Raw genomic sequence first — 13954 nt, forward strand, 5'->3', positions numbered from 1 at the left:
TGGTAAAAAGGAAAATTAATTTCATCCATTCAATGTGATCTGATGGTTGATATGGAAGCCACTTAGAATTTAAAAATTAATAAAATAATCGAAAATGGTAAAAATAGTAAAGCACAATTGTACATGACTTCGCTACATGATATAGTTATATTTGTATATCATGTTCTATTAGTACATGATGTTAATGTATGAAAATGGTATTTTAATGTAGAGTCCCACACATTAATGTACGTATGTGACTAAATAATGTACACATATCATGAATATATCGTACATTATTATCCGACTCATGCTTTTGTGAATTTGCAGATGCTATATAGTATAGCTTCCGTTCACAAAAGCATGAGTCGTTCAATAATGTACGATATACTCATGATAATGTACATTACCGTACATTATCATGGGTATATCGTACATTATTGAACGACTCATGCTTTTGTGAATTTTTGGATGCTATATAGTATAGCTTCCATCCACAAAAGCATGAGTTGGATAATAATGTACGATATATCCATGATCATGGGTATATCGTACATCACTTATCCAGTAATGTAGCATCGTATTAATTCCCTTTGGGCCGAAAGTTAACTTCATTCACCAAGGGTTTAGTAGTCCATGGGGCTAGGGTGTAGTACCGTCATATTAACATAACGTTCACTAACCGGGGGAAGTTAGATCCAGTCCCCTAGGGTTAACTTATCCATAGGGCTAGGGTATAGTATCCACAAGATTACCCTAGTGAACGTTGTGTTACTGAGTCGGTACTACACTCTAGCCTCATGGATTGTTAAACCCTTGGGGAATGGATATAACTTTCGCCACTCATTCAATAAATCATAATCTACATTACGTAGAAGGGACATATACATTAAAACACATTAATAACACATTAATGTATAAATTAAGTTAATGTACTAATCCATATAAATGATGTAACAGTAATATACCCAAATTGCCCTTTAATGTACGAAAATGGTATAATAATGTATGGCAATGCTTTTAATCATAGCCATTAGATTAATAGATCCAATGGATTATATTAGTCCTATGTTTTATACTAGGGGGTGATAAGGAGGGTAATGCACCCCGTCTATAATATATAGGATAGTGATACCGGCATATCTCTATGAATATTTCTCATATATTGATTTTGCATATCTTTCTCATATATTTGTTTCTTGATCACTAAGTTAGATTATTAGTAGTATGAATAGGAGTCTTTGTTATCTTTTGAATTATTCATGAAGAAATATAATTATTTTTTATGTCTTTTACTTTTTGCAATTTTCTTTTTCATTTTTGTTCATCGGTTGCTCGACGAAATTCCTTCCGCGAACGGACCTCCTTTATCCGGTGAATTCTTGCTAATATCTTCAGATACAAGTTTACTCATATCAGATTGTGATAAAAAAAAATTAATTAAATTTTAATGTATAATTAAAGACCAAATTTTGACCATCTAAAAATAATCTCCATATTTGGTTATGCATTAGAATTTGTTTTTGTTTTTTTTAACTTACTCATCCAATTCCATTATGATCATCAAGTAATATAGTAAATTCTACTACTAGTATTTTGATCAAAATTTCGTAACAAAAATATTAGTCGAATAAAAATTAAATAAAATCAAAATTATATGTCACTTCGATTAGAATTCAGATCTTTGCCAGCTTTATAACATTGCCTTCTACATGAAAGTGCCGACGACTTTCTAAAATTTGGACAAGTCAAAAGGATACTTTGGCCATTCGAATTGAAATGGATATTAATTGATTTTTTTTTTTTGCAACAAAAGCCAACATAATGGTCACATTTCACTATTGTTCATGCGTCTACCACTTTTGTCGGGGTTCATGGGCTTCTATACTATTTTCATAGAAATGTGAGTTTTTCAGTCTTATTAGAAAAAGTTTATGTTTTTTATATAAAGATTTAAGTTATAAAGTGATCAGGAAAATGACTTAGTGATGAATCCGCGAATTTCTGATGTTAGTAAATGCTGGTAGAGAATAAAGACTACGACACAATGAATTTACGTGGTTCGATTTACTGAAGTAAATCTACGTCCACGGGAAGAAGGGAGGGCAAGATTGTATTGCTTGATCTGGGATTACAGCTTACAACACAGACTTGCTATATGATATTTTATCTCTAGAGAGCTTAACCCCTGTCTATCAGATCTAAGTTCTATTTATATATTGAACTAAGATCGTGGCTTGCATCACCACCCTAAGTCGTGGATGTCGTGTAGGTCATGGCCTAAGATCGTGGATGTAGCGTAGGTCATGGCCTACGATCGTGGCCTGAGTTGACACCACGTGGTAGTGGGTGTGTTGGAAGTTGTGGAAATCCTGTATGGGTCCACTAACTCCTTGTTCGGTCGAATACTGAGACCGAACTGCTTTGGTTGCCGATCTGAGAGTAGAGCTTGATGCCGACCTGAGAGCAGAGCTTGATTGGTTGGCTTTTACCGAGCTGTAGGCTGAGGCCGAACTATTTGGTAATGCCGAACTCATACTCTTCCTTGGGCTTTGGGCTGATGGGCCGTCATTGCTGTTGGGCTTGTTTAGTACGCACCCCATCACTACCCCCCCCGAAAAACGAAGTGAATCACTTCGGCGAAGCGAGTCACTTCGGCATTCTGGATAAAGGTACGGGGTAAGTTGATGTTTGTCCTCGGTCTTATGAAGTAAACTCTTCTTTGACCGGACTTGGTTTGTGTCCTAATTTGGCGAGTTTTATCGCTCGGATCGGACTTTCCGTTGTCCTAATTTGGGGATCGGACTTTCCCTTGTCCTAATTCGGCGAGTTTTATCGCGTGGATCGGACTTTCCCTTGTCCTAATTCAGGCAAGTTTTATCGCGTGAATCGGACTTTTGTTGCAGTTCGTTTCAGACGAAGTGCTTGATTCTTAAGCTGAATTGTGGTCTTGTATCCTCTTTAGAAGCTTGGACTTCACAATCGTTGGCTTATTGCAGTTCGTTTCAGACGAACTGCTTTGTTTAAGCTGAATTGTGGTCTTGTATCCTCTTTAGAAGCTTTGACTTCACAATCGTTGGCTTATTGCAGTTCGTTTCAGACGAACTGCTTGTTTAAGCTGAATTGTGGTCTTGTATCCTCTTTAGAAGCTTTGACTTCACAATCGTTGGCTTATTGCAGTTCGTTTCAGACGAACTGCTTGTTTAAGCTGAATTGTGGTCTTGTATCCTCTTTAGAAGCTTTGACTCACAATCGTTGGCTTGTATATGTTCTAAGAAGGGGATCAGCCTTCGAAGAACAAGATACCTCAGTAACATTTGTAAGAGACGACACGCACAGAGACAGACAAAACACACAGACAAAACGCACAGAGACAAACAAAGACCAAGCAAACCAAAGAAAGCACATTGACCGAACAGGACTCAAGACTGACTGACCGGACTGTCTCTTACAAATGGAACTTCTTGAGGTTGGAAATGTGCCATGTTCGGGGTACCTGTTCTCCTGACATGTGAGCCAATTTGTAAGACCCTTTGCCGAGGACTTCTGACACCCGATACGGACCTTCCCATGTGGGTTCGAGCTTGCCCAGCTTTTCTGCTCGGCTTACTTCGTTGTTTCTCAAGACGAGATCTCCCACTTGAAATTGCAGCTTCTTCACCCTTTGGTTGTAATACCGGGCTACTTGCTCCTCGTACTTGGCTGCTTTTATGCATGCCAATTCTCTTCTTTCTTCGGCAAGATCTAGCTCGGTTCTCAGTCCGTCGTCATTCATTTCTGCTGAGAAATTTAGAGTTCGGGGACTGGGTATGCCGATCTCCACCGGAATCACGGCTTCAGTGCCGTACACAAGACTGTACGGAGTTTCACCGTTGGAGGTTGTGGGTGTAGTTCGGTAGGACCATAGGACTTGAGGGAGATTTTCTACCCATTGTCCTTTGGCTTGTTCTAACCGAGCTTTTAACCCTTTCACCAGGATACGATTTGTTACCTCCGTTTGTCCGTTTGCTTGTGGATGAGAGACCGAAGTGAACCGCTGTTGAATATTCAGCTCTTGGCACCAATTCTTGAACGTCTTGTCGGTGAACTGAGTCCCGTTATCCGAGATGAGGATGTGGGGTATGCCAAATCGGCACACTATGTTCTTCCAGACGAAATCCAATGCCTTCGAGCTCGTTATCGTAGCTAATGGTTCAGCTTCCACCCACTTCGTAAAGTAGTCCACGGCAACGATTAGGAATTTTATTTGCCGAGGAGCTTGTGGTAGTGGTCCTACTATGTCTATACCCCATTGCATAAAAGGCCAAGGGCTTTGCATAGTGGATAGATCGGTCTGCGGCATCCTTGGGATATTTGCATGGATTTGGCACTTCGGGCATGTCTTGACGAGCTGCACTGCTTCTTGTACCAAGGTTGGCCAATAATATCCCCATCTTAGAACTTTTTTAGCTAAAGCTCTAGCTCCGATGTGGCTGCCGCACGATCCTTCATGAACTTCTCTGAGGATGTAGTCCGTCTCTTCTGGCCCTATACATCGTAATAACGGCTGAAGGTAGGACTTTCTGTATAAGACTCCTCCATGAAGTTCGTACCGAAGTGCTCGGCATGTGATTTTCCGAGCTTCTCTCTTATCCTCGGGCAGTTGTCCTTGATCTAGATACTGTAAGATCGGCGTCATCCAGTTCGGCGAGCTGGTTACTGAATGTACCTCAGCTTCATCAATGCTTCGATGCATCAATTCCTCCACCTTTGAGCTTGGACATGCGGCTAACTTACTCAAAGTATCTGCTCGGCTGTTTTCTGCTCTGGGAATGCGGATTATCCGAAAATAAGAGAAACTTCGGCTAATGCTTTGCGCTTTGTCTAAATATTTCCTCATCCTCTCATCACGGGCTTCACTTGTACCCAACATGTGATTCACTATGACTTGTGAATCACAATGGATTTTGAGAGACTTGATACATAGACTTTGCGCTAGCTGGAGTCCGGCAAGGAGGGCTTCGTATTCGGCTTCGTTATTAGTGGTTGGGAATGAGAACCGAAGTGAATAGGTTACCTCGTGTCCATCGGGAGCGATAAGCAGAATACCAGCTCCACTTCCCGTTTTATTCGAAGCTCCATCTACGAATCCGCTCCAGCAGTCCGGCGGCTCTTCTTCGGATTCCAAGGGCTGTGCTAGTTCGGCATTGGCAGAATTTTTCTGTTCGGCAATGACAGGGATTGCTTGATCGAACTTGGCCTCTGCAAGAAAATCTGCCAAGGCTTGTCCCTTGATGGCTTTTCGAGGTAGGTACTCGATTGAGTGTTCTCCCAGCTCTATGGCCCATTTGGCGATTCTGCCTGATGCTTCTGGCTTGGTCAAAACTTGCCGAAGAGGCAGATCGGTTAAGACGCATACCTTGTGAGCATAGAAGTATGGCCGCAGTCTCCTTGCTGCATTTACTAACGCCAGAGCAATTTTTTCCAGAGGTTGATACCTTGTTTCAGGACCTCTTAATGCTCGGCTTGTAAAGTAGATGGGAAACTGCTTTAGGCCTTCTTCTCGTACAAGCACCGCGCTAATGGTTTGATCGGATGCCGCTAAGTATAAGAAAATCACTTCGGCATCTGTTGGAGCAGAGAGAATTGGAAGCTCGGCTAAATAACTTTTGAGCTCGTCAAAAGAATTTTTCTGCTCGGCTCCCCCCTCAAACTTTGGTGCCTTTTTTAACACTTTGAAGAACGGCAGTTGCTTTTCGGCTGCTTGGGAAAGGAATCTATTCAATGCGGCTAGACATCCAGTTAGTCTTTGCACATCGTGTATGGACTTCGGCATCGCCATGTTCTGAATAACTTGAACTTTTGAGGGATTTGCCTTGAGTCCGTCCTTTGAAACCCAACAACCCAGAAATTTTCCCGAATCTACCAAAAAGGTACATTTTTGGGGGTTGAGTTTGAGGTTGGCTTTTCGGAGCACGTCGAGAGTGGATTTGAGGTTGTTTTCGTACTCCGAAGTGCTTTTGCTTTTGACAACTATGTCGTCGACATATACTTCAACCTGTTTTCCGATTAGGTGCCGAAAAAGCTTGTCTACCATCCTTTGATAAGTGGCTCCGGCATTCTTTAAACCGAATGGCATCTTTTTATAAGCGAAAATGCCGAAATCGGTAATGAAAGCTGTTTTCGGAGCGTCACTCTCATCCATCAACACTTGGTGATATCCTTTGTATAAATCAAGAAAACAGAAAATTTCGAAGCCGATCAAAGCTTCTACTTTTTTATCTATATTCGGAAGGGGATAGCAATCTTTAGGACAGTGCTTGTTTAGATCGGTAAAATCTATGCACATCCGCCATCCTCCTTTTTTCTTGATCATCACAGGATTGGCCACCCAAGAAGGATATTTCACCTCGAATAGTACATCCGCTTTTAGTAATTGGCGGACTTCGTCATGGATGACTTGGCTTCTTTCTGCCGCAAAGAGTCTTTGCTTCTGTTTTACTGGCCGGATTGAAGGATCAATATTTAATCGATGAGTGATTACCTCGGGGGGCACTCCGGTCATGTCCAACGGAGACCATGCAAAGACATCTTTGTACTCCTTGAGGAGCTGAATGGTCTTTTCCCGGAGTAGAGGCGTTCCTGCGAAGCCGATCTTGACCGTTCTGGATGGATCATCTTCGTATAACTGAACGGTCATTGAGTTCGGCTCTGAAGTGACTTCGGTCATCTCGCTTGCCTCTGACTCCGGTTGCTGTGATTGCTATGCTTGATGGTGCCGAACTGATTGCTCGGCACTTTTAAGCGCAATCTGCAGACATTCTTTTGCTCTCTTTTGATCACCTCGGATGACCGCTATCCCACCTTTAGTGGGGATCTTGAGGGTGAGGTGATAAGTAGAGCAAACGGCCCGAACTGTGTTGAGCCAGTCTCTCCCCAGGATGATGTTGTACGGGGACCGAGCTTTCACCACAAAGAACTCGATCATCGTATTGGAGCTTGTAGGCGCTTTTCCCACCGTGATCGGAAGGCTGATAATACCTTCAGGGCGGGTGTCCTCCTGGGCGAAACTTTTCAGAGGAAGTGGAGCCGGACTGAGCCGAGCTGGATCCACTTCCATTTTATCGAAACATTCTTTAAAAAGAATGCTGACTGACGCTCCTGTATCCACAAATACTCTGTGGATCAGTTTGTTTGCCACTCCGGCTTGAATGACAATAGCGTCTTGGTGAGGAGAGATGGCTGGGACGGGATCGGCATCTGAAAATGTAATCACTTCGTCTTTCTTCAGCCTTTTATGTGTTGGCTCCTCTTGATTGGAACCTCTGCGTTCTGCTTTTAGGGACGACTTAGTCTTCCCGGCAGGGAGAGCATCAATAGTCTGGATTACTCCATCATATTGCGGCTCGTCGTCGTCTTCGGGATCCTCATGCCTTTTCGGATCCTGAGGATTGCAGTTCGCACCTCTCTGCCTTTTGTTCTTTTTCGGCTGCTTGCTTTGGTATTTTTTTAACGTTCCTGTTTTCACAAGAACATCAATACCTGCAGCCGAATTTCGGCACTCCTCGGTATCGTGACCGTGGGCTTGATGGAAGGAGCAATATTGATCCTGAGGTCGCCGCGCGGCTGATTTCGTCATCCGCTTTGGTTTTTCGAACATATCGGAATGTAGTTCGAAAATTTCCGCTCTTGACTTGTTTAATGGTACGAACTGAGCGGGCGGCTTCTCAGGATTGAGACGTGGCCCCAAACGGTCTTGCATCGGAGTCCTTTGAATCCTTTCAAAAGGAGTTCGGCGAGGATGTCCCTGATCGCCAAAAGGAGTTCGGCGAGTTTGTCCCTGATCGCTGTGATCGGGCTTCCTCCTGTCTCCTCGGGATGAGCTGTCTAAAGACCGTTTGCGACGGTCTGCCTCATCGGCACGGGAGAACTGGTCCGCAATGTCCCACATCTGTTGAGCTGTTTGCGGACTGCATTCCACGAGCTTTCTGTAGAGAGCTCCGGGCAGGATTCCATTTTGGAATGCCGAAATGACAAGTAGATCATTGAGATCATCTACTTGTAGGCATTCCTTGTGGAATCTCGTCATAAAGTCGCTGATCTTTTCGTCGCGACCTTGACGTATAGAAAGCAGCTGAGCCGAAGTAATTCGGGCTTCCGCTTTCTGAAAGAACCTCCTGTGGAAAGCATCCATTAGATCTCGGTAGGATCTAATGCTGCCTTGAGGAAGGCTGTCGAACCACCTTCTGGCGTTCCCGATGAGCAGCTCGGGGAACAGCTTGCACATATGGACCTCATTGAGACCCTGGTTCGCCATATTATATTGATAGCATCCCAAGAAGTCATGAGGATCCACTAGCCCGTCATAAGTCATCGACGGAGTTCGGTAGTTCTGTGGCAAGGGAGTTCGGGTGATATCGTCTGAGAACGGAGTCTTCAATGCTCCGTACATGGCGAACCCGACATCTCTTCGGTATGGAGGAGATGGAGATCTCCTGTGATTCCGGTACCGAGGAGGAACAGGAACATGTCGGGGTTGAGGATTCTTCTTCCTGGAAGACACGGCACTACTGCGGTAGTGACTTTTATGTCTGGAGGAGGAGGGAGAATCCACCGTTTTCGTCTTCGGCTGTTGGCTCTTTTGCAGGAAGGCTAAGAACTCATCCTGCTTCTCAGCCAAGAACAGCTTGACAGCCTCATTCAAATCAGGCTGCTGGGAAGACTCGGTGTGTGGACCTTTTGAGCGGCTTGTTCCTTCATCGTGAAAACTGGAAGTAGCTGTCTCCCGAGGCTGTTTTCCGGACCTGCGGGCTGGACTAGCTTCCACATGGTTTTCACGAACGGTATTACGGGTAGTGTGTGATCTGGTATGCATTTTTTTGGGGTGGAAAAAGGGTCAAAAATTCGCTTTATCACAAATTTGGTTCTCTGGTTCCCACAGACGGCGCCAGTGATGAATCCGCGAATTTCTGATGTTAGTAAATGCTGGTAGAGAATAAAGACTACGACACAATGAATTTACGTGGTTCGATTTACTGAAGTAAATCTACGTCCACGGGAAGAAGGGAGGGCAAGATTGTATTGCTTGATCTGGGATTACAGCTTACAACACAGACTTGCTATATGATATTTTATCTCTAGAGAGCTTAACCCCTGTCTATCAGATCTAAGTTCTATTTATATATTGAACTAAGATCGTGGCTTGCATCACCACCCTAAGTCGTGGATGTCGTGTAGGTCATGGCCTAAGATCGTGGATGTAGCGTAGGTCATGGCCTACGATCGTGGCCTGAGTTGACACCACGTGGTAGTGGGTGTGTTGGAAGTTGTGGAAATCCTGTATGGGTCCACTAACTCCTTGTTCGGTCGAATACTGAGACCGAACTGCTTTGGTTGCCGATCTGAGAGTAGAGCTTGATGCCGACCTGAGAGCAGAGCTTGATTGGTTGGCTTTTACCGAGCTGTAGGCTGAGGCCGAACTCTTTGGTAATGCCGAACTCATACTCTTCCTTGGGCTTTGGGCTGATGGGCCGTCATTGCTGTTGGGCTTGTTTAGTACGCACCCCATCAGACTTACTTTTTGGTTTTTTTAGAGAAAAATATTTTTGGTCTTCTTCTTCACAATATTACCGAAAACGATTTGAAGTAAAAGAAAAATTGTCCAACAAAAGCAAAGATTGTTAATATTCTTTGCTACCAAACACTAAGTTTAGCCCATTATTTATCTTATTACAGGCTAAATGAAATCACTTTTTTTTTTGTTAAGACTGAACTACAAAAATGTCCCTGGATTATGAGTTTATCTCGCCCATAGTCTGTGAATTTTAAAAATATCGTCACACATCCCTGGACTAAGGGTTTATCTCAAATTTGATCATTTTGCCATTTTTTAATACGAAAATACCTTTTTGAGCATTTAGGCAATTTGGTCTTTTTACAATTTTAACATTTTAAATCTTAATACTCCCTCTGTCGACGATTTAAAGAGCCCTTTTGACTCAGCACGGGTTTTAAGAAATTATTTGACTTTGTGAAGAAAAGTAAAATGAGAAAGTGGGTAGAATATGAGACCCATTTAAAGTATTAGTTTTATATTAGATTGTGAGTGTAAAAAGTTGGTAGAATGTAGAGTTTGCATACTAAAAGTGGAATAAAGTAAATGGTTCTATAAATCGTGGATAAATCAAAGTGGCAAAAGGGCTATTTAAATGGTGGATGGAGGGAGTATTATTTCAATGATGTACTAAACCTGATATTATTTCAAAATTAACATTCTTCCTCCCTTTTTTCATCCTTTACTTTGTTTCTTTATTTCAATATTAGATGTAATTTTATAAAATTAAATTTTAAATTTAGATTTTTAAATATCAATAAATTTATTTAATTAAAACTATTAATTCATGGACACTTTAAATATTGATTAAAACTATTAATTTTTGTTATTTAATATAATATTAAGCTGAATTGAAGAAGTAAAAAAAATAATACTCCCTCCGTTTCTTCATAGTTGAGGCAAAACTTTTCAGCACGGAGTTTAAGAAAGGGATGTTAGATGTGTTAAATAAATAGATAAAAAGTAAGAGAAGGAAAAAAGTAGAGAGAATAAAGTAGAAAGTGAATAAAGTAGAGAGAATAAAGTAGAAAGTGAATAAAGTAGAGAGAATAAAGTAAGAGAGAGTAAAGTAAGAAAGAGAAAAAAGTTACTATATAGGAAAATGACTCAACTATGAGCAAACTTCGCAAAATGAAAAAATGACTCAACTATGAAGAAACGGAGGGAGTATTAATTATGATAGAAAAATTAGAACTATTCTATTTAGCCTCCGTTCGGCTGTTATAATTGCTTGTGATTAAATATTATGAAGTTGACTAAAAATTTGATACTCCCTTCGTCCTAAAGAGTATGCACTATTTCCTTTTTCGTCCGTCCCCAAAGAGTATGAACTTTCAATTTTGGAAACTCTCTTCTCTCTAATGAGGTGTGACCCATTCTCCACTAACAATACTTAAAAAACATTCTCTATCTATCTTTCTCTTACTTTATCAATAATGCATTAAAACCCGTGCCGAACCCAAAATTCATACTCTTTGGGGACGGAGGGAGTACTACTTAAAATTTTATATAGGAGTATTTTTGTTGAAATTTTCTAGTAATTTTGATTGTTTTCTATAAATAAACAAAAATTATATTAGTCTTACATTAGATGCATATTTATTTATGAATAAATCGTGTTATATGATCTATTTATGTTTAAAACTAAGTTGGCGTCGGCATACTTTATTGATTAAATATTAGACACTATCAAATATTGACAAAACCTATTAATTTTTTTGTTATTTAATAATTTTAATAATTAATAAAATTTATTGATATTTAAAAATCGAAATTTAAAATTTATTTTTATAAAATTAAATCTAATATTGAAATAAAGAAACAAAGTGGTGGATGACAAAAGGAGGATGACAAAAGGGAAGAAGAATGATAATTTTGAAATAAAATCAGATTTAGTACATCACTGAAATAATATCAGATTTAAAATGTTAAAAGTGTAAAAAGACCAAATTGCCCAAATGCTCAAAAGGGTATTTTCGTATCAAAAAATGGCAAAAGGACCAAAATTGAGATAAACCCTTAGTCTAGGGATGTATGACGATATTTTTAAAGTTCAGGGACTGTGGGCGAGATATACCCATAGTACAAGGACCATTTAGTCCACTCATTTTTTTCATTTTTTTAATGTAAATTAACCGTAAAATGTTATCATATTTATTAGATCGTTCTCGTATTCATGTCATGTCCATGTGTTTGTTGTATAAGTTGTGTGGTGTTCGTATTCATGCTAAGCATATTCTTATGGTATCGTAAGTGGATTTGGCCTTCTTGTATCGTGTTGTTTCGTTATCGTGTTCACATAATTGACTTAAATATCCAATAGACTTTACTCAAGCATAAAACCGAATTGAATGTAATTTTTTTTTAATTCCAACTAAATTTATAATTCCTTTATTTTCTACAAATTGTTTTAAGTATTAGAGTTATAGAGGAAAAGATTTGCGTGAATTATATATCAGTAGTATATGATTGGGATGTGATCAATTTGCTAACTAATTACTAATCTAAAATTAAGATCAATTTTTAATCATTAGATTAGGAGATCTAGTGGTTGATATAATGCCAAGTGGATTATATCTTAAATTTAAATAATTATTAAATAAAATTAAAAGGTATTAATGTCAATTCTCTCTTAATAAAATTATCCTAAAACTTTAAATTTACGTAACTCTATCGATTTAAATTAATTTTTCTCAAAAAATATATCAAATTAAAGTTAGTTTTATAAGGATTCTAACGAGATCTCAATTGCAGATGTTCCGACAACGTTCGGATGATGAAATTTGATGATTTTTATTTCTATTTTCGTATATGTTGATAAGCAGATTTTTTTATCAACAAATACATCAAAAAATCTCAATATAATGCTTGTAAAATCTCAATATAATGCATGTGAAATCTCAATAAAACTTTGTTGATATTTTCATGTATTTGTGTTGAAATACTCATGTTATTGTGTTGATATTTGCAATACTTATATTGATATAAAAAAATACGAAATTTATGATATGATAACAGAATGACGATCTGACCCTTTTGTTAATATTTTATCTACTATTTATTAAAATTCCTAAGATTTAATCTTATCCACTCATTTTAAAATCTAAAAATAAAGATTTGATATTGATTTTGGATTATGATGCTATAAACAATAAAAAAAGGACATGCATATGATTTATTCAAATACTGCAACTACTTTAGTAGAAATACCTCCTATTTTACTTTGCACTTTTGCGGTACAAATAGCTAGATGGGCTTGAGTTGTAAAGTCTTTTGGGCCGCACAATTTCCGGGAGTGTGTTCATAACGATGTAATATGAATATGATATAGTAGTAATTTATTTGTAATCGTATTCTATTATTCTATATGAATAAATTTCAAGTTATAATAGTAATATATTTTCAATTCTTTTCTAATATAATTAAAAATTGATATAAAATTACTATCGTAAATTTTAAAAATGAAAGTAAATCAATCAAACAATAATTTAAAGAGAGTGAAAAATTACACAAACTTAAATTTAAATATACTATAAGAAAAACGAAAATAAAGCTAAAAGAAAAAGAAACGAGAAAAGGAGAACGGCTAAAATATAAATTTGGGAGAGAGAGCCGAAAGGGATGTGCATTTCCTGTGAATGCATTATGCATTTCATGTGTGAAGTAAGTGTCGTGTATAATATGTGGAAGTTGAAAGAAAGATGCCTACAAAATATTTAGATTTTCAATTCCAATTTCAAATGTTTTTCTAATATCAAGCGTTGGATTTAGAATTGGAAGTTCCATTTGCAATTCCAAAGCACCAATGGTGCCAAACACACCCTCATTATAATTTAAGTTGAATATATATACAATAAATTTTTGTTTTAAACACGTTTAATGGAGTATAATAAAACAAAAGTATATTTATCCCTTCTAAAATTAGTTTTCGCAACCACAAAAATTCCCCTTTTTCAAGTTCTATAATGCATAAGATTTTGAAATGACTAAACTAATAGATTATGCTGCCAAATTATAAATTAACGGTAGGTAGTTGTGTTTTAAAAAACTAGAGGTACATGGACGAAAAGAATATTTTCAATCTGATGAATTGCTTAAACTAATAACAAACTAAACATGCAATTTTGTCCTTATATACTCTAGACAAAATAGTAGTTATGTGATTCGTTTAAACTCTTATTTAATCCCAAAGCAAACAACAAATATTCCTTTCGGCAACATCAACAACATTTTGTCACTTATTATATATGTACTCCATATATGTATACTTAATTTTGGGCTTGGCTATTCTGAAAATCATATCTTATTGTTCCAACTGATAGCAATGTACTACTAAATTAAGGCATCATTGCTTTCACAATGAAATTAACTATACTCGAAAAA

The sequence above is a fragment of the Salvia splendens genome, chromosome 8 (assembly GCF_004379255.2).
Source record: "Salvia splendens isolate huo1 chromosome 8, SspV2, whole genome shotgun sequence".
In the NCBI taxonomy this organism is placed as follows: domain Eukaryota; kingdom Viridiplantae; phylum Streptophyta; class Magnoliopsida; order Lamiales; family Lamiaceae; genus Salvia; species Salvia splendens.